The 17,467-nt window shown below is 41.0% G+C and overlaps 4 non-coding genes across 4 annotated transcripts; all 4 read left to right on the top strand.

The window, feature by feature from the left end:
• The first annotated feature begins 253 nt into the window (after window positions 1-253).
• Window positions 254-325, top strand: TRNAP-UGG (transfer RNA proline (anticodon UGG)). Its single transcript has one exon. It is a non-coding gene; the product is annotated as a tRNA-Pro (tRNA).
• Window positions 326-4,289: 3,964 nt separating this feature from the next.
• TRNAP-CGG (transfer RNA proline (anticodon CGG)) lies at window positions 4,290-4,361 on the top strand. The gene has a single exon. It is a non-coding gene; the product is annotated as a tRNA-Pro (tRNA).
• Window positions 4,362-8,324: 3,963 nt separating this feature from the next.
• Window positions 8,325-8,396, top strand: TRNAP-CGG (transfer RNA proline (anticodon CGG)). The gene has a single exon. It is a non-coding gene; the product is annotated as a tRNA-Pro (tRNA).
• Window positions 8,397-12,192: 3,796 nt separating this feature from the next.
• On the top strand, window positions 12,193-12,264 carry TRNAP-CGG (transfer RNA proline (anticodon CGG)). The gene has a single exon. It is a non-coding gene; the product is annotated as a tRNA-Pro (tRNA).
• The last annotated feature ends 5,203 nt before the right edge of the window (window positions 12,265-17,467 follow it).

The following is a 17,467-nucleotide window of genomic DNA, read 5'->3' as shown; positions in this document are numbered from 1 at the left end:
TCGTCCTATTTTGACTTTTTGGCCGATGTTGACCTCAAAATATTGGTCGTTGAAATCAACGACCAAATTTGCAAATCGTCTTCAAATTTCAATTCAATCGGATAAAAATTGACAATTTTTCGAAATTCAGCCATTGTTGACCCTTTGGCTGATGTTGATCTCAAAAATAATTGGTTGCTCAAGCTCGTGACCAAAAATGTGCAAATCCCCTTCAAATTTCTGGACGAAATAAAAGCTCACCATCCATATCCATGGCTCGTTGGTCTAGGGGTATGATTCTCGCTTTGGGTGCGAGAGGTCCCGGGTTCAATTCCCGGACGGGCCCTGAATTGTTTTTGAATCAACAGGGACATTTTATAATCCCAATTCGAGCTCGTAATGTAAGGCGTTGATTCGAAAACGTTTCTAATGTAAGCAAGCTTTGTAATGTAAGCACACTTGCGATGTAAGCAAGGTTCCTAATGTATGCAATATTTTTGACGTAAGCAAGGCTTCTACTGTAAGCAACGGGTTTTATGAGGGTGGAGTTTGTACCGTAAGCACGGCTTGCACGGTAAGCAAACGGCACACCGTAAGCAATGTTTCCCGTAAGCACAGCTTGGCCTGTAAGCAAAAACCTTGCTTACTCACTTCGCATAAGCAGGGCTTCTAATGTCGGTGAATGTTCTAATGTAAGCAAATGCTCTGGTGTCGTCGGCAAACGTTTTTTTTTTTTTTTTTTTTTTTTTTTTTGGGGGGGGGGGGGGGGGGATACTGAATCGAGGCTCGTGAAAGAGCTAACATTTATTTCACAAACAAATCAACCAGACAAACAAAATATACAAAAAGAGGAAGCGGCAGACAAGATGGGGAGAGAAGGGGAAGCACACAAACACAACATTTGAGAGCAGGGAGAAGTGTGGGAGGGAGAGGGCTTGGGGGGAGAGGTATAAAACACAAGGAGACCAAGGACTTCCAGGACAGAAGTTGGTATTTCAAAAAAGTGTAGGATTTGGGGTGAAATTAGCAGGGGTAGAAAAGATCAAGGTTTTGGATGGGGGAAGATAAGAGATGGTGGTGAACAGCTGTTTTAAAGACCTGGAGGGTGGAGTGGGATTGAAGAGAGTGAGGGAGTTTGTTCCAGAGGCGGGAGAAAAGAGGAATGAAGAAATGAAGCTGAGCAGAAAGTCTTGATTTTGGCAGTTTAACCATAAGAGGGTTGCAGGCAGATCTTGTGCGACCTGCAGGAATATTTGGGGGACAGAGCCCAGAGAGAGCTGGGTGGGGGGGGCGGGGGGAAAGGCCAGAGAGGAGTCGGTGGAAGACGGAAAGACCACCAACCTGCCTGCGGTGAGTGAGTAAAAGGCCCTTGGAGTTAGCTTCATCGCGGGAGATTCCAAACATTCTCGTTTAAGCAAGATTTGTACTGTAAGCAAACGTTAACATGTAAGCAAAGTTTGCCATGTATGGGAGGTTTTGAATGTAAGCTACGTTCCTGCTGTAAGCAAGGTTTGAAACGTCAGCAAGTTTGTTGTATAAGCAAATGTTTTACTGCAAGCAAATGTTCAAATTTAAGAAAAAAAATTCATTTAAGCAAGATTTTTTAATGCAAGCAAACTTTCAAAAAAGTTTATACTGTTAGCAAGGTTTATAATGTAAGCAAGGGTTATAATGAAAGCAAGGTTTATAATGTAAGCAAAAGTTGTGCGTAAGCAAATGTGCTACTGTGAGCAAATGCTCTAGGGTAAGCAAAAGCCTCAATATAAGCAAATTTCACATTTTTGCACGTTTGTAATGTAAGCAATCTTATTAAAAGTTTATAATGTTCACATGGTTTATAATCGAAGTCAAGTTTTTAATGTAAGCAAGGTTTATAATGCAAGCACAATTTCTAATGGAAGCAAATGTTCTCATGTCAGCACATTTTCTCGTGTACGCATGTGTTACGTGCTCCTCCACAAACCCCGGTCACGGTGTACCTCCGAGCCCCGAGAGGGGTCACGGCAGAAAGATGTGTTATTCTGTGTGTCAAAGATCAATGGTGAAACCACACCAATTGTTACCAACAAACAAGTATTGTATTAAGGTCACACAAGAATAACAGCACAAAAACAATATTAATCAATTGTACAACAATATATCATTCCTATGATGGTACCATCAGTTTTGTACAATAAAACTTACTGTGCTCCAAATGAGCGAAAAGAACATTCCCAATGTCTCTGTCCCGGCTTGAAGCCAAAGTCGATCCACGCTCCAGTGATCGTCAGAACGATGTTGTATCGAGACCAGAATCCCGTTCGGTTGACAGTCACACTGCCAAAGATGGGCAAAGGTACCCTCAAGAGGCGACTGGGAAAACATACCTTCGGGTATGGACGTTCAACGGTTCCCCTTACGGCGAACCGCAAATTCCCACTCAAAATCCTCATTACACACACACACCAGGTTAATGTCTGGATGCGGTGAAATGGTTGAAGCAAGGTGAAGAGCCTGGAGCGATGCGAAATCGGGCGTGAGGCAAAATGGCCAAATGGCCCGTACTCGAGGCCTAACGGCACTCCAATGATTCTCTACGGAATCAACCACAAAACCTGTCATGCAGGTTTATCTGTCACAGCGATAACAACTCTGTCACAGGAATCCCTTTCCCAGGAAACCCAAATTTCACTCGTGACCCCCATTCGCCAGCGTTTGCTCAAGACCTCAAAGCAGCGCGGCTCCTTGTCCACCTCACTTGCTTCGCCTCCTTTTCCTCTTCTTCTTCGTCGCCCGGTTCCCGATCCGGTTTCCGGTTTCTTTTTAAAACATTAATTTTTTTTTACCTTTTGAAAACAGTTATCTCCAATTCACTTATACGATAACAATAATAGTACATGGAACCAAAAATGTTTACAGTAAATGAGAACCACAACAACGGAAGTGACGAATCCGTAACAGCATGATTGTGGTGTACACAACATTTTCGTGTGAGTGACGTCACTCATGCAAGCAAAGTTTATAATGCAAGCAAAGTTTATAATGCAAGCAAACTTTATAATGTCAGTAAAGTTTATAATGTTAGCAAATTTTCCAATGTAAGCAACTTTTCTAATGTAATCAAAGTTTCGAAAAAGTTTATAATGTTAGCAAAGTATATAATGAAAGGAAAGTTTTGACTGTAAGCAAGGTGTATAAGGTAAGCACAATTTTCTGTGTAAGCACAATTCCTACTGTAAACAAATGTTCTAATGTTAACAGTTTCTCATGTAGGCCTGATTTGTAATGTAAGCAAATGTGTATTGTAAGTACCGTTTATATTCGAAGAAAAGTTTTTACCGAAAGCACATTTTTCAAAGTAAGCAACTTTTCTAATGTAAGCAAGCCTTCTCATGCAAGCATGCTTTATAATGTAAGCAAAGTTTATAACATAAGCAATGTTGGCACATGTATTCTCTCGGGCACAACAGGTGCCAATATATACACAAGGTCTCAAATGTTGTGTTTGTGTCCTTCCCCCTCTCTCCCCATCTTGTCTACCGCTCCCTATGTTATATGTTTTATGTGTCGGTTTGTCTTTCTGTGTGATTAATGTTCGCTCTTTCACGAGCCTCGATCTTGTATACAAAAAAAAAAAAAAAAAAAAAAAAAAAAAAAAAGGTAACTTGAATGGCACTCGGCAAAGAGTGGTTACCTCCGCCAGGCTGAACAGTTTACGTTTTGTATCCCACTAATAGGTCAAATCTGGATTTGGATCTGAACCAAAATCTGATCAGCTTGTTCTTGTCACTTACCCAACTCATCCACCTCGTATTGTCATAACTTGTCCACAACTTTTTGAAATATCCTGCTTTGTATAGTTTTGCCCCGATCACTCAATGGTGAAGATTCACTCAATGGTAACTCGTCCACAACTTGTTGAAATTTCCTGTTATGTATAGTTTTTGCCCCCATCACTCAATGGTGAAGATTCACTTTTAAAAATCTTTCACCTGGATCTGGATCTTCACCAAACTTTAATCAATTCTTCTTTATCATACACCCAACCATTTATTTATCATACATGCAACCATATCATTCGTCCTATTTTGACTTTTTGGCCCATGGTGACCTCAAAGTATTGGTCGTTGAAATCAACGACCCAATTTGCAAATCGTCTTCAAATTTCAAGTCGATCGGTTAAAAATTGACAATTTTTCGAAATTCAGCCATTGTTGACCCTTTGGCCGATGTTGATCTCAAAAATAATTGGTTGCTCAAGCTTGTGACCAAAAATGTGCAAATCCCCTTCAAATTTCTGGACGAAATGAAAGCTCACCATCTATATCCATGGCTCGTTGGTCTAGGGGTATGATTCTCGCTTCGGGTGCGAGAGGTCCCGGGTTCAATTCCCGGACGGGCCCTGAATTATTTTTGAATTAACAGGGACATTTTATAATCCCAATTCGAGCTCGTAATGTAAGGCGTTGATTCGAAAACGTTTCTAATGTAAGCAAGCTTTGTAATGTAAGCACACTTGCGATGTAAGCAAGGTTCCTAATGTATGCAATATTTTTGGTGTAAGCAAGGCTTCTACTGTAAGCAACGGGTTTTATGAGGGTGGAGTTTGTACCGTAAGCACGGCTTGCACGGTAAGCAAACGGCACACCGTAAGCAATGTTTCCCGTAAGCACAGCTTGACCTGTAAGCAAAAACCTTGCTTACTCACTTCGCATAAGCAGGGCTTCTAATGTCGGTGAATGTTCTAATGTAAGCAAATGCTCTGGTGTCGTCGGCAAACGTTTTTTTTTTTTTTTTTTTTTTTTTTTTTTTTGGGGGGGGGGGTGGGGGATACTGAATCGAGGCTCGTGAAAGAGCTAACATTTATTTCACAAACAAATCAACCAGACAAACAAAATATACAAAAAGAGGAAGCGGCAGACAAGATGGGGAGAGAAGGGGAAGCACACAAACACAACATTTGAGAGCAGGGAGAAGTGTGGGAGGGAGAGGGCTTGGGGGGAGAGGTATAAAACACAAGGAGACCAAGGACTTCCAGGACAGAAGTTGGTATTTCAAAAAAGTGTAGGATTTGGGGTGAAATTAGCAGGGGTAGAAAAGATCAAGGTTTTGGATGGGGGAAGATAAGAGATGGTGGTGAACAGCTGTTTTAAAGACCTGGAGGGTGGAGTGGGATTGAAGAGAGTGAGGGAGTTTGTTCCAGAGGCGGGAGAAAAGAGGAATGAAGAAATGAAGCTGAGCAGAAAGTCTTGATTTTGGCAGTTTAACCATAAGAGGGTTGCAGGCAGATCTTGTGCGACCTGCAGGAATATTTGGGGGACAGAGCCCAGAGAGAGCTGGGTGGGGGGGCGGGGGGAAAGGCCAGAGAGGAGTCGGTGGAAGACGGAAAGACCACCAACCTGCCTGCGGTGAGTGAGTAAAAGGCCCTTGGAGTTAGCTTCATCGCGGGAGATTCCAAACATTCTCGTTTAAGCAAGATTTGTACTGTAAGCAAACGTTAACATGTAAGCAAAGTTTGCCATGTATGGGAGGTTTTGAATGTAAGCTACGTTCCTGCTGTAAGCAAGGTTTGAAACGTCAGCAAGTTTGTTGTATAAGCAAATGTTTTACTGCAAGCAAATGTTCAAATTTAAGAAAAAAAATTCATTTAAGCAAGATTTTTTAATGCAAGCAAACTTTCAAAAAAGTTTATACTGTTAGCAAGGTTTATAATGTAAGCAAGGGTTATAATGAAAGCAAGGTTTATAATGTAAGCAAAAGTTGTGCGTAAGCAAATGTGCTACTGTGAGCAAATGCTCTAGGGTAAGCAAAAGCCTCAATATAAGCAAATTTCACATTTTTGCACGTTTGTAATGTAAGCAATCTTATTAAAAGTTTATAATGTTCACATGGTTTATAATGGAAGTCAAGTTTTTAATGTAAGCAAGGTTTATAATGCAAGCACAATTTCTAATGGAAGCAAATGTTCTCATGTCAGCACATTTTCTCGTGTACGCATGTGTTACGTGCTCCTCCACAAACCCCGGTCACGGTGTACCTCCGAGCCCCGAGAGGGGTCACGGCAGAAAGATGTGTTATTCTGTGTGTCAAAGATCAATGGTGAAACCACACCAATTGTTACCAACAAACAAGTATTGTATTAAGGTCACACAAGAATAACAGCACAAAAACAATATTAATCAATTGTACAACAATATATCATTCCTATGATGGTACCATCAGTTTTGTACAATAAAACTTACTGTGCTCCAAATGAGCGAAAAGAACATTCCCAATGTCTCTGTCCCGGCTTGAAGCCAAAGTCGATCCACGCTCCAGTGATCGTCAGAACGATGTTGTATCGAGACCAGAATCCCGTTCGGTTGACAGTCACACTGCCAAAGATGGGCAAAGGTACCCTCAAGAGGCGACTGGGAAAACATACCTTCGGGTATGGACGTTCAACGGTTCCCCTTACGGCGAACCGCAAATTCCCACTCAAAATCCTCATTACACACACACACCAGGTTAATGTCTGGATGCGGTGAAATGGTTGAAGCAAGGTGAAGAGCCTGGAGCGATGCGAAATCGGGCGTGAGGCAAAATGGCCAAATGGCCCGTACTCGAGGCCTAACGGCACTCCAATGATTCTCTACGGAATCAACCACAAAACCTGTCATGCAGGTTTATCTGTCACAGCGATAACAACTCTGTCACAGGAATCCCTTTCCCAGGAAACCCAAATTTCACTCGTGACCCCCATTCGCCAGCGTTTGCTCAAGACCTCAAAGCAGCGCGGCTCCTTGTCCACCTCACTTGCTTCGCCTCCTTTTCCTCTTCTTCTTCGTCGCCCGGTTCCCGATCCGGTTTCCGGTTTCTTTTTAAAACATTAATTTTTTTTTACCTTTTGAAAACAGTTATCTCCAATTCACTTATACGATAACAATAATAGTACATGGAACCAAAAATGTTTACAGTAAATGAGAACCACAACAACGGAAGTGACGAATCCGTAACAGCATGATTGTGGTGTACACAACATTTTCGTGTGAGTGACGTCACTCATGCAAGCAAAGTTTATAATGCAAGCAAAGTTTATAATGCAAGCAAACTTTATAATGTCAGTAAAGTTTATAATGTTAGCAAATTTTCCAATGTAAGCAACTTTTCTAATGTAATCAAAGTTTCGAAAAAGTTTATAATGTTAGCAAAGTATATAATGAAAGGAAAGTTTTGACTGTAAGCAAGGTGTATAAGGTAAGCACAATTTTCTGTGTAAGCACAATTCCTACTGTAAACAAATGTTCTAATGTTAACAGTTTCTCATGTAGGCCTGATTTGTAATGTAAGCAAATGTGTATTGTAAGTACCGTTTATATTCGAAGAAAAGTTTTTACCGAAAGCACATTTTTCAAAGTAAGCAACTTTTCTAATGTAAGCAATCCTTCTCATGCAAGCATGCTTTATAATGTAAGCAAAGTTTATAACATAAGCAATGTTGGCACATGTATTCTCTCGGGCACAACAGGTGCCAATATATACACAAGGTCTCAAATGTTGTGTTTGTGTCCTTCCCCCTCTCTCCCCATCTTGTCTACCGCTCCCTATGTTATATGTTTTATGTGTCGGTTTGTCTTTCTGTGTGATTAATGTTCGCTCTTTCACGAGCCTCGATCTTGTATACAAAAAAAAAAAAAAAAAAACAAAAAAAAAAAGGTAACTTGAATGGCACTCGGCAAAGAGTGGTTACCTCCGCCAGGCTGAACAGTTTACGTTTTGTATCCCACTAATAGGTCAAATCTGGATTTGGATCTGAACCAAAATCTGATCAGCTTGTTCTTGTCACTTACCCAACTCATCCACCTCGTATTGTCATAACTTGTCCACAACTTTTTGAAATATCCTGCTTTGTATAGTTTTGCCCCGATCACTCAATGGTGAAGATTCACTCAATGGTAACTCGTCCACAACTTGTTGAAATTTCCTGTTATGTATAGTTTTTGCCCCCATCACTCAATGGTGAAGATTCACTTTTAAAAATCTTTCACCTGGATCTGGATCTTCACCAAACTTTAATCAATTCTTCTTTATCATACACCCAACCATTTATTTATCATACATGCAACCATATCATTCGTCCTATTTTGACTTTTTGGCCCATGGTGACCTCAAAGTATTGGTCGTTGAAATCAACGACCCAATTTGCAAATCGTCTTCAAATTTCAAGTCGATCGGTTAAAAATTGACAATTTTTCGAAATTCAGCCATTGTTGACCCTTTGGCCGATGTTGATCTCAAAAATAATTGGTTGCTCAAGCTTGTGACCAAAAATGTGCAAATCCCCTTCAAATTTCTGGACGAAATGAAAGCTCACCATCTATATCCATGGCTCGTTGGTCTAGGGGTATGATTCTCGCTTCGGGTGCGAGAGGTCCCGGGTTCAATTCCCGGACGGGCCCTGAATTATTTTTGAATTAACAGGGACATTTTATAATCCCAATTCGAGCTCGTAATGTAAGGCGTTGATTCGAAAACGTTTCTAATGTAAGCAAGCTTTGTAATGTAAGCACACTTGCGATGTAAGCAAGGTTCCTAATGTATGCAATATTTTTGGTGTAAGCAAGGCTTCTACTGTAAGCAACGGGTTTTATGAGGGTGGAGTTTGTACCGTAAGCACGGCTTGCACGGTAAGCAAACGGCACACCGTAAGCAATGTTTCCCGTAAGCACAGCTTGACCTGTAAGCAAAAACCTTGCTTACTCACTTCGCATAAGCAGGGCTTCTAATGTCGGTGAATGTTCTAATGTAAGCAAATGCTCTGGTGTCGTCAGCAAACGTTTTTTTTTTTTTTTTTTTTTTTTTTTTTGTGGGGGGGGGGGGGGGATACTGAATCGAGGCTCGTGAAAGAGCTAACATTTATTTCACAAACAAATCAACCAGACAAACAAAATATACAAAAAGAGGAAGCGGAGGACAAGATGGGGAGAGAAGGGGAAGCACACAAACACAACATTTGAGAGCAGGGAGAAGTGTGGGAGGGAGAGGGCTTGGGGGGAGAGGTATAAAACACAAGGAGACCAAGGACTTCCAGGACAGAAGTTGGTATTTCAACAAAGTGTAGGATTTGGGGTGAAATTAGTGGGGGTAGAAAAGATCAAGGTTTTGGATGGGGGAAGATAAGAGATGGTGGTGAACAGCTGTTTTAAAGACCTGGAGGGTGGAGTGGAATTGAAGAGAGTGAGGGAGTTTGTTCCAGAGGCGGGAGAAAAGAGGAATGAAGAAATGAAGCTGAGCAGAAAGTCTTGATTTTGGCAGTTTAACCATAAGAGGGTTGCAGGCAGATCTTGTGCGACCTGCAGGAATATTTGGGGGACAGAGCCCAGAGAGAGCTGGGTGGGGGGGGGGGGGCGGGGGGAAAGGCCAGAGAGGAGTCGGTGGAAGACGGAAAGACCACCAACCTGCCTGCGGTGAGTGAGTGAAAGGCCCTTGGAGTTAGCTTCATCGCGGGAGATTCCAAACATTCTCGTTTAAGCAAGATTTGTTCTGTAAGCAAACGTTAACATGTAAGCAAAGTTTGCCATGTATGGGAGGTTTTGAATGTAAGCTACGTTCCTGCTGTAAGCAAGGTTTGAAACGTCAGCAAGTTTGTTTTTTTAGCAAATGTTTTACTGCAAGCAAATGTTCAAATTTAAGAAAAAAAATTCATTTAAGCAAGATTTTTTAATGCAAGCAAACTTTCAAAAAAGTTTATACTGTTAGCAAGGTTTATAATGTAAGCAAGGGTTATAATGAAAGCAAGGTTTATAATGTAAGCAAAAGTTGTGCTTAAGCAAATGTGCTACTGTGAGCAAATGCTCTAGGGTAAGCAAAAGCCTCAATATAAGCAAATTTCACATTTTTGCACGTTTGTAATGTAAGCAATCTTATTAAAAGTTTATAATGTTCACATGGTTTCTAATGGAAGTCAAGTTTTTAATGTAAGCAAGGTTTATAATGCAAGCACAATTTCTAATGGAAGCAAATGTTCTCATGTCAGCACATTTTCTCGTGTACGCATGTGTTACGTGCTCCTCCACAAACCCCGGTCACGGTGTACCTCCGAGCCCCGAGAGGGGTCACGGCAGAAAGATGAGTTATTCTGTGTGTCAACGATCAATGGTGAAACCACACCAATTGTTACCAACAAACAAGTATTGTATTAAGGTCACACAAGAATAACAGCACAAAAACAATATTAATCAATTGTACAACAAATATATCATTCCTATGATGGTACCATCAGTTTCGTACAATATAACTCACTGTGCTCCAAATGAGTGAAAAGAACATTCCCAATGTCTCTGTCCCGGCTTCAAGCCAAAGTCGATCCACGCTCCAGTGATCGTCAGAACGATGTTGTATCGAGACCAGAATCCCGTTCGGTTGACAGTCACACTGCCAAAGATGGGCAAAGGTACCCTCAAGAGGCGACTGGGAAAACACACCTTCGGGTATGGACGTTCAACGGTTCCCCTTACGGCGAACCACAAATTCCCACTCAAAATCCTCATTACACACACACACCAGGTTAATGTCTGGATGCGGTGAAATGGTTGAAGCAAGGTGAAGAGCCTGGAGCGATGCGAAATCGGGCGCGAGGCAAAATGGCCAACTGGCCCGTACTCGAGGCATAACGGCACTCCAACGATTCTCTTCGGAATCAACCACAAAACCTGTCATGCAGGTTTATCTGTCACAGCGATAACAACTCTGTCACAGGAATCCCTTTCCCAGGAAACCCAAATTTCACTCGTGACCCCCATTCGCCAGCGTTTGCTCAAGACCTCAAAGCAGCTCGGCTCCTTGTCCACCTCACTTGCTTCGCCTCCTTTTCCTCTTCTTCTTCATCGTCCGGTTCCCGATCCGGTTTCCGGTTTCTTTTTAAAACATTAATTTTTTTTTACCTTTTGAAAACAGTTATCTCCAATTCACTTATACGATAACAATAATAGTACATGGAATCAAAAATGTTTACAGTGAATGAGAACCACAACAACGGAAGTGACGAATCCGTAACAGCATGATTGTGGTGTACACAACATTTTCGTGTGAGTGACGTCACTCATGCAAGCAAAGTTTATAATGCAAGCAAAGTTTATAATGCAAGCAAACTTGATAATGTCAGTAAAGTTTATAATGTTAGCAAATTTTCCAATGTAAGCAACTTTTCTAATGTAATCAAAGTTTCGAAAAAGTTTATAATGTTAGCAAAGTATATAATGAAAGGAAAGTTTTGACTGTAAGCAAGGTGTATAAGGTAAGCACAATTTTCTGTGTAAGCACAATTCCTACTGTAAACAAATGTTCTAATGTTAACAGTTTCTCATGTAAGCCTGATTTGTAATGTAAGCAAATGTATATTGTAAGTACCGTTTATATTCGAAGAAAAGTTTTTACCGAAAGCACATTTTTCAAAGTAAGCAACTTCTAATGTAAGCAATCCTTCTCATGCAAGCATGCTTTATAATGTAAGCAAAGTTTATAACATAAGCAATGTTGGCACATGTATTCTCTCGGGCACAACAGGTGCCAATATATACACAAGGTAACTTGAATGGCACTCGGAAAAGTGTGGTTACCTCCGCCAGGCTGAACAGTTTACGTTTTGTATCCCACTAATAGGTCAAATCTGGATTTGGATCTGAACCAAAATCTGATCAGCTTGTTCTTGTCACTTACCCAACTCATCCACCTCGTATTGTCATAACTTGTCCACAACTTTTTGAAATATCCTGCTCTGTATAGTTTTGCCCCGATCACTCAATGGTGAAGATTCACTCAATGGTAACTCGTCCACAACTTTTTGAAATTTCCTGTTATGTATCGTTTTTGGCCCCATCACTCAATGGTGAAGATTCACTTTTAAAAATCTTTCACCTGGATCTGGATCTTCACCAAACTTTAATCAATTCTTCTTTATCATACACCCAACCATTTATTTATCATACATGCAACCATATCATTCGTCCAATTTTGACTTTTTGGCCCATGGTGACCTCAAAGTATTGGTCGTTGAAATCAACGACCAAATTTGCAAATCGTCTTCAAATTTCAAGTCGATCGGTTAAAAATTGACAATTTTTCGAAATTCAGCCATTGTTGACCCTTTGGCCGATGTTGATCTCAAAAATAATTGGTTGCTCAAGCGAGTGACCAAAAATGTGCAAATCCCCTTCAAATTTCTGGACGAAATGAAAGCTCACCATCCATATCCATGGCTCGTTGGTCTAGGGGTATGATTCTCGCTTCGGGTGCGAGAGGTCCCGGGTTCAATTCCCGGACGGGCCCTGAATTATTTTTGAATCAACAGGGACATTTTATAATCCCAATTCGAGCTCGTTATGTTAGGCGTTGTTGGGGGGAGAGGTATAAAACACAAGGAGACCAAGGACTTCCAGGACAGAAGTTGGTATTTCAACAAAGTGTAGGATTTGGGGTGAAATTAGCGGGGGTAGAAAAGATCAAGGTTTTGGATGGGGGAAGATAAGAGATGGTGTTGAACAGCTGTTTTAAAGACCTGGAGGGTGGAGTGGGATTGAAGAGAGTGAGGGAGTTTGTTCCAGAGGCTGGAGAAAAGAGGAATTAAGAAATGAAGCTGAGCAGAAAGTCTTGATTTTGGCAGTTTAACCATAAGAGGGTTGCAGGCAGATCTTGTGCGACCTGCAGGAATATTTGGGGGACAGAGCCCAGAGAGAGCTGGGTGGGGGGTGGGGGGGGGGCGGGGGGAAAGGCCAGAGAGGAGTCGGTGGAAGACGGAAAGACCACCAACCTGCCTGCGGTGAGTGAGTGAAAGGCCCTTGGAGTTAGCTTCATCGCGGGAGATTCCAAACATTCTCGTTTAAGCAAGATTTGTTCTGTAAGCAAACGTTAACATGTAAGCAAAGTTTGCCATGTATGGGAGGTTTTGAATGTAAGCTACGTTCCTGCTGTAAGCAAGGTTTGAAACGTCAGCAAGTTTGTTGTATAAGCAAATGTTTTACTGCAAGCAAATGTTCAAATTTAAGAAAAAAAATTCATTTAGGCAAGATTTTTTAATGCAAGCAAACTTTCAAAAAAGTTTATACTGTTAGCAAGGTTTATAATGTAAGCAAGGGTTATAATGAAAGCAAGGTTTATAATGTAAGCAAAAGTTGTGCATAAGCAAATGTGTTACTGTGAGCAAATGCTCTAGGGTAAGCAAAAGCCTCAATATAAGCAAATTTCACATTTTTGCACGTTTGTAATGTAAGCAATCTTATTAAAAGTTTATAATGTTCACATGGTTTATAATGGAAGTCAAGTTTTTAATGTAAGCAAGGTTTATAATGCAAGCACAATTTCTAATGGAAGCAAATGTTCTCATGTCAGCACATTTTCTCGTGTACGCATGTGTTACGTGCTCCTCCACAAACCCCGGTCACGGTGTACCTCCGAGCCCCGAGAGGAGTCACGGCAGAAAGATGTGTTATTCTGTGTGTCAAAGATCAATGGTGAAACCACACCAATTGTTACCAACAAACAAGTATTGTATTAAGGTCACACAAGAATAACAGCACAAAAACAACATTAATCAATTGTACAACAAATATATCATTCCTATGATGGTGCCATCAGTTTCGTACAATATAACTCACTGTGCTCCAAGTGAGCGAAAAGAACATTCCCAATGTCTCTGTCCCGGCTTCAAGCCAAAGTCGATCCGCGCTCCAGTGATCGTCAGAACGATGTTGTATCGAGACCAGAATCCCGTTCAGTTGACAGTCACACTGCCAAAGATGGGCAAAGGTACCCTCAAGAGGCGACTGGGAAAACACACCTTCGGGTATGGACGTTCAACGGTTCCCCTTACGGCGAACCGCAAATTCCCACTCAAAATCCTCGATACACACACACACCAGGTTAACGTCTGGATGCGGTGAAATGGTTGAAGCAACGTGAAGAGCCTGGAGCGATGCGAAATCGGGCGCGAGGCAAAATGGTCAACTGGCCCGTACTCGAGGCGTAACGGCACTCCAACGATTCTCCTCGGAATCAACCACAAAACCTGTCATGCAGGTTTATCTGTCACAGCGATAACAACTCTGTCGCAGGAATCCCTTTCCCAGGAAACCCAAAGTTCACTCGTGACCCCCGTTTGCCAGCGTTTGCTCAAGACCTCAAAGCAGCCCGGCTCCTTGTCCACCTCACTTGCTCCGCCTCCTTTTCCTCTTCTTCTTCGTATCCGGTTCCCGATCCGGTTTCCGGTTTCTTTTTAAAACATGAATTTTTTTTACCTTTTGAAAACAGTTATCTCCAATTCACTTAAATGATAACAATAATAGTACATGGAACCAAAAAAGTTTACAGTGGATGAGAACCACAACAACGGAAGTGTCGAATCCGTAACAGCATGGTTGTGGTGTACACAACATTTTCGTGTAAGTGACGTCACTCATGCAAGCCAATTTATAATGCAAGCAAAGTTTTTAATGCAAGCAAACTTTATAATGTCAGTAAAGTTTATAATGTTCGCAAATTTTCCAATGTAAGCAACTTTTCTAATGTAATCAAAGTTTCGAAAAAGTTTATAATGTTAGCAAAGTGTATAATGAAGGGAAAGTTTTGACTGGAAGCAAGGTTTATAAGGTAAGCACAATTTTCTGTGTAAGCACAATTCCTACTGTAAACAAATGTTCTAATGTTAACAGTTTCTCATGTAAGCCTGATTTGTAATGTCAGCAAATGTATATTGTAAGTACCGTTTACATTCGAAGTAAAGTTTTTTACAGAAAGCACATTTTTCAAAGTAAGCAACTTTTCTAATGTAAGCAATCCTTCTCCTGCAAGCATGCTTTATAATGTAAGCAAAGTTTATAACATAAGCAATGTTGGCACATGTATTCTCTAGGGCACAACGGGTGCCAATATATATGCAAGGTAACTTGAATGGCACTCGGCAAAGAGTGGTTACCTCCGCCAGGCTGAACAGTTTACGTTTTGTATCCCACTAATAGGTCAAATCTGGATTTGGATCTGAACCAAAATCTGATCAGCTTGTTCTTGTCACTCACCCAGCTCATCCACCTCGTTTTGTCATAACTCGTCCACAACCTTTTGAAATTTCCTGTTATGTAAAGTTTTTGCCCCTATCACTCAATGGTGAAGATTCACTCAATGGTAACTCGTCCACAACTTTTTGAAATTTCCTGTTATGTAAAGTTTTTGCCCCTATCACTCAATGGTGAAGATTCACTTTAAAAAATCCAGCACCTGGATCTGGATCTTCACCAAAATGTATTCAATAATTCTTCTTTATCATACACCCAACCATTTATTTATCATACATGCCACCATATCATTCGTCCTATTTTGACTTTTTGGCCGATGTTGACCTCAAAATATTGGTAGTTGAAATCAACGACCAAATTTGCAAATCGTCTTCAAATTTCAATTCAATCGGATAAAAATTGACCATCTATCTATCTATCTATAATTCCAGTAATCTCTGTCTGTACGTTTGTACGTTTGTACGTTTGTCTGTTTGTCTGTGACCGCTGTTTCTCGACAACTACCGGTCCGATATACTTGAAACTTGCCAGGTATATTGCTGGGGACCCGAGGATGTGCCTTTTCAAGGTTTGAAATTAATCGGACAAGTACTTACCGAGCTATGGCGATTTAGCCGTTCGCCGTTCGCTTTGCCGTTGCGAATGGACCAAACCATTCATGTAAATAGAGGGGGGGGGGGGGGGGGGGTTCTGTGGTCGTTCGCTTTGGCTTTGCGAATGGACCAAACCATTCATGTAAATAGAGGGGGGGGGTTCTGTGGTCGTTCGCTTTGGCTTTGCGAATGGACCAAACCATTCATGTAAATAGAGGGGGGGGTTCTGTGGTCGTTGCGAATGGACCAAACCATTCACATCGAATCATCGAATCACATCGAATGGACCAAACCGTTCGCTTTGGACCAAACCATTGCATGTAAATAGAGGGGGGGGTTCTGTGGTCGTTGCGAATGGACCAAACCATTCATGTTTTTTTTTTTGTTTTTTTTTGGCAAGGAACGGGCACCCACGTACGGGCACGTCCTAGCTTATATATAGTACGGGCATGCCCTAGTTTTAGAAATTCAGCCATTGTTGACCCTTTGGCCGATGTTGATCTCAAAAATTATTGGCAGCAAAATTCAATGACCAAAAATGTGCAAATCCTCTTCAAATTTCTGGACGAAATGAAAGTTCATCATCCATATCCATGGCTCTTTGGTCTAGGGGTATGATTCTCCCTTTGGATGCGAGAGGTCTCGGGTTCAACTCCCAGACGAGCCCTCAATTTTTTTTTAATCAACAGGGACATTTTATAACCCCAATTCGAGCTCGTAATGAAAGCCGTTGATGATGAAATGTTTCTAATGTAAGCAAAGAGGCTAATGTAAGCAAGATTTCTAATGTAAGCAAACTTGTTATGTAAGCAACGCTTTCACCGTCTGTGCGGTATTTTCTTGTAAGCAAAGTTTATAATGTAAGCGATGCTTGTCGTGTAAGCTCTGGTTAACTTTCGGCAAAGGCTATCATAGAAGCACATCGTTTACCCTCAGCACGGTTTTACCTGCAAGCAATTTTATATGCAAGCATTGTTTTTGACGTAAACACTGCTTTTAATGGAAGCACCTGTTCTACTGTAAGCAAATGGTCGCATCTCAGTAAAGTTTCTCATTTAAGCAGGATTTTTGAGGAAAGCAAGTGTCATAATGCAAGCAAAGTGTAGAGTGTAAGCCAAGTTTATAATGTAAGCAGAGTTTCTAATGTGAGCAAAGTTTTTAATGGAAGCACAGCATACATCGTAAGCAAGGTTTGTCATGCAAGCAAATGTTCTGCTGCAAGCAAATGTTCAAATGTAAGCAATTTCATTTCGGCAAGATGTGTAATGTAAGCAACTTTCTAAAAAGTATATACTGTTAGCAAGGTTAATAATGTAAGCAAGGATTATAATGTGAGCAAAGTTTATAAGTTAAGCAAGGCCTATAACGCAAGCAATGTTTCTTCTGTAAGAAAATGTTCGACTGTACGCAAATGTTCGAATGTAAGCAACTTTCTTATTTCAGCAAGCTTTGCAATGAAAGCAAACTTTATAAAAAGCTTATTATGTGAGCAAGGTTTATAATATAAGGAAGGTTTTGAATGTAAGCAATATTTATAATGTAAGCACAATTTCCGCTGTATACAAATGTTATAATGTTGGCGAATTTTCTCATGTAAGCCGAATTTGTTATGTCGGCAACTTTATAATGCAAGTAACGTTTATTATGGAAGTGAAGTATTTTACTGCTTGCAAATGCTCCAATGTAAGCAACTTTTCTAGTGTAAGCACCCCTTCTCATGCAAGCATGATTTCTAATGTAAGCAAAGTTGATAACATAAGCAATGTTGGCACATGTATTCTCTCGCGCACAACAGGTGCCAATATAAATACAAGGTAACTTGAATGGCACTCGGCAAAGAGTGGTTACCTCCGCCAGGCTGAACAGTTTACG

This window comes from Myxine glutinosa, chromosome 9 (assembly GCF_964187855.1).
Source record: "Myxine glutinosa chromosome 9, kmMyxGlut1.1, whole genome shotgun sequence".
NCBI lineage: Eukaryota > Metazoa > Chordata > Myxini > Myxiniformes > Myxinidae > Myxine > Myxine glutinosa.
This window is presented reverse-complemented; position numbering and strand designations above follow the sequence as displayed.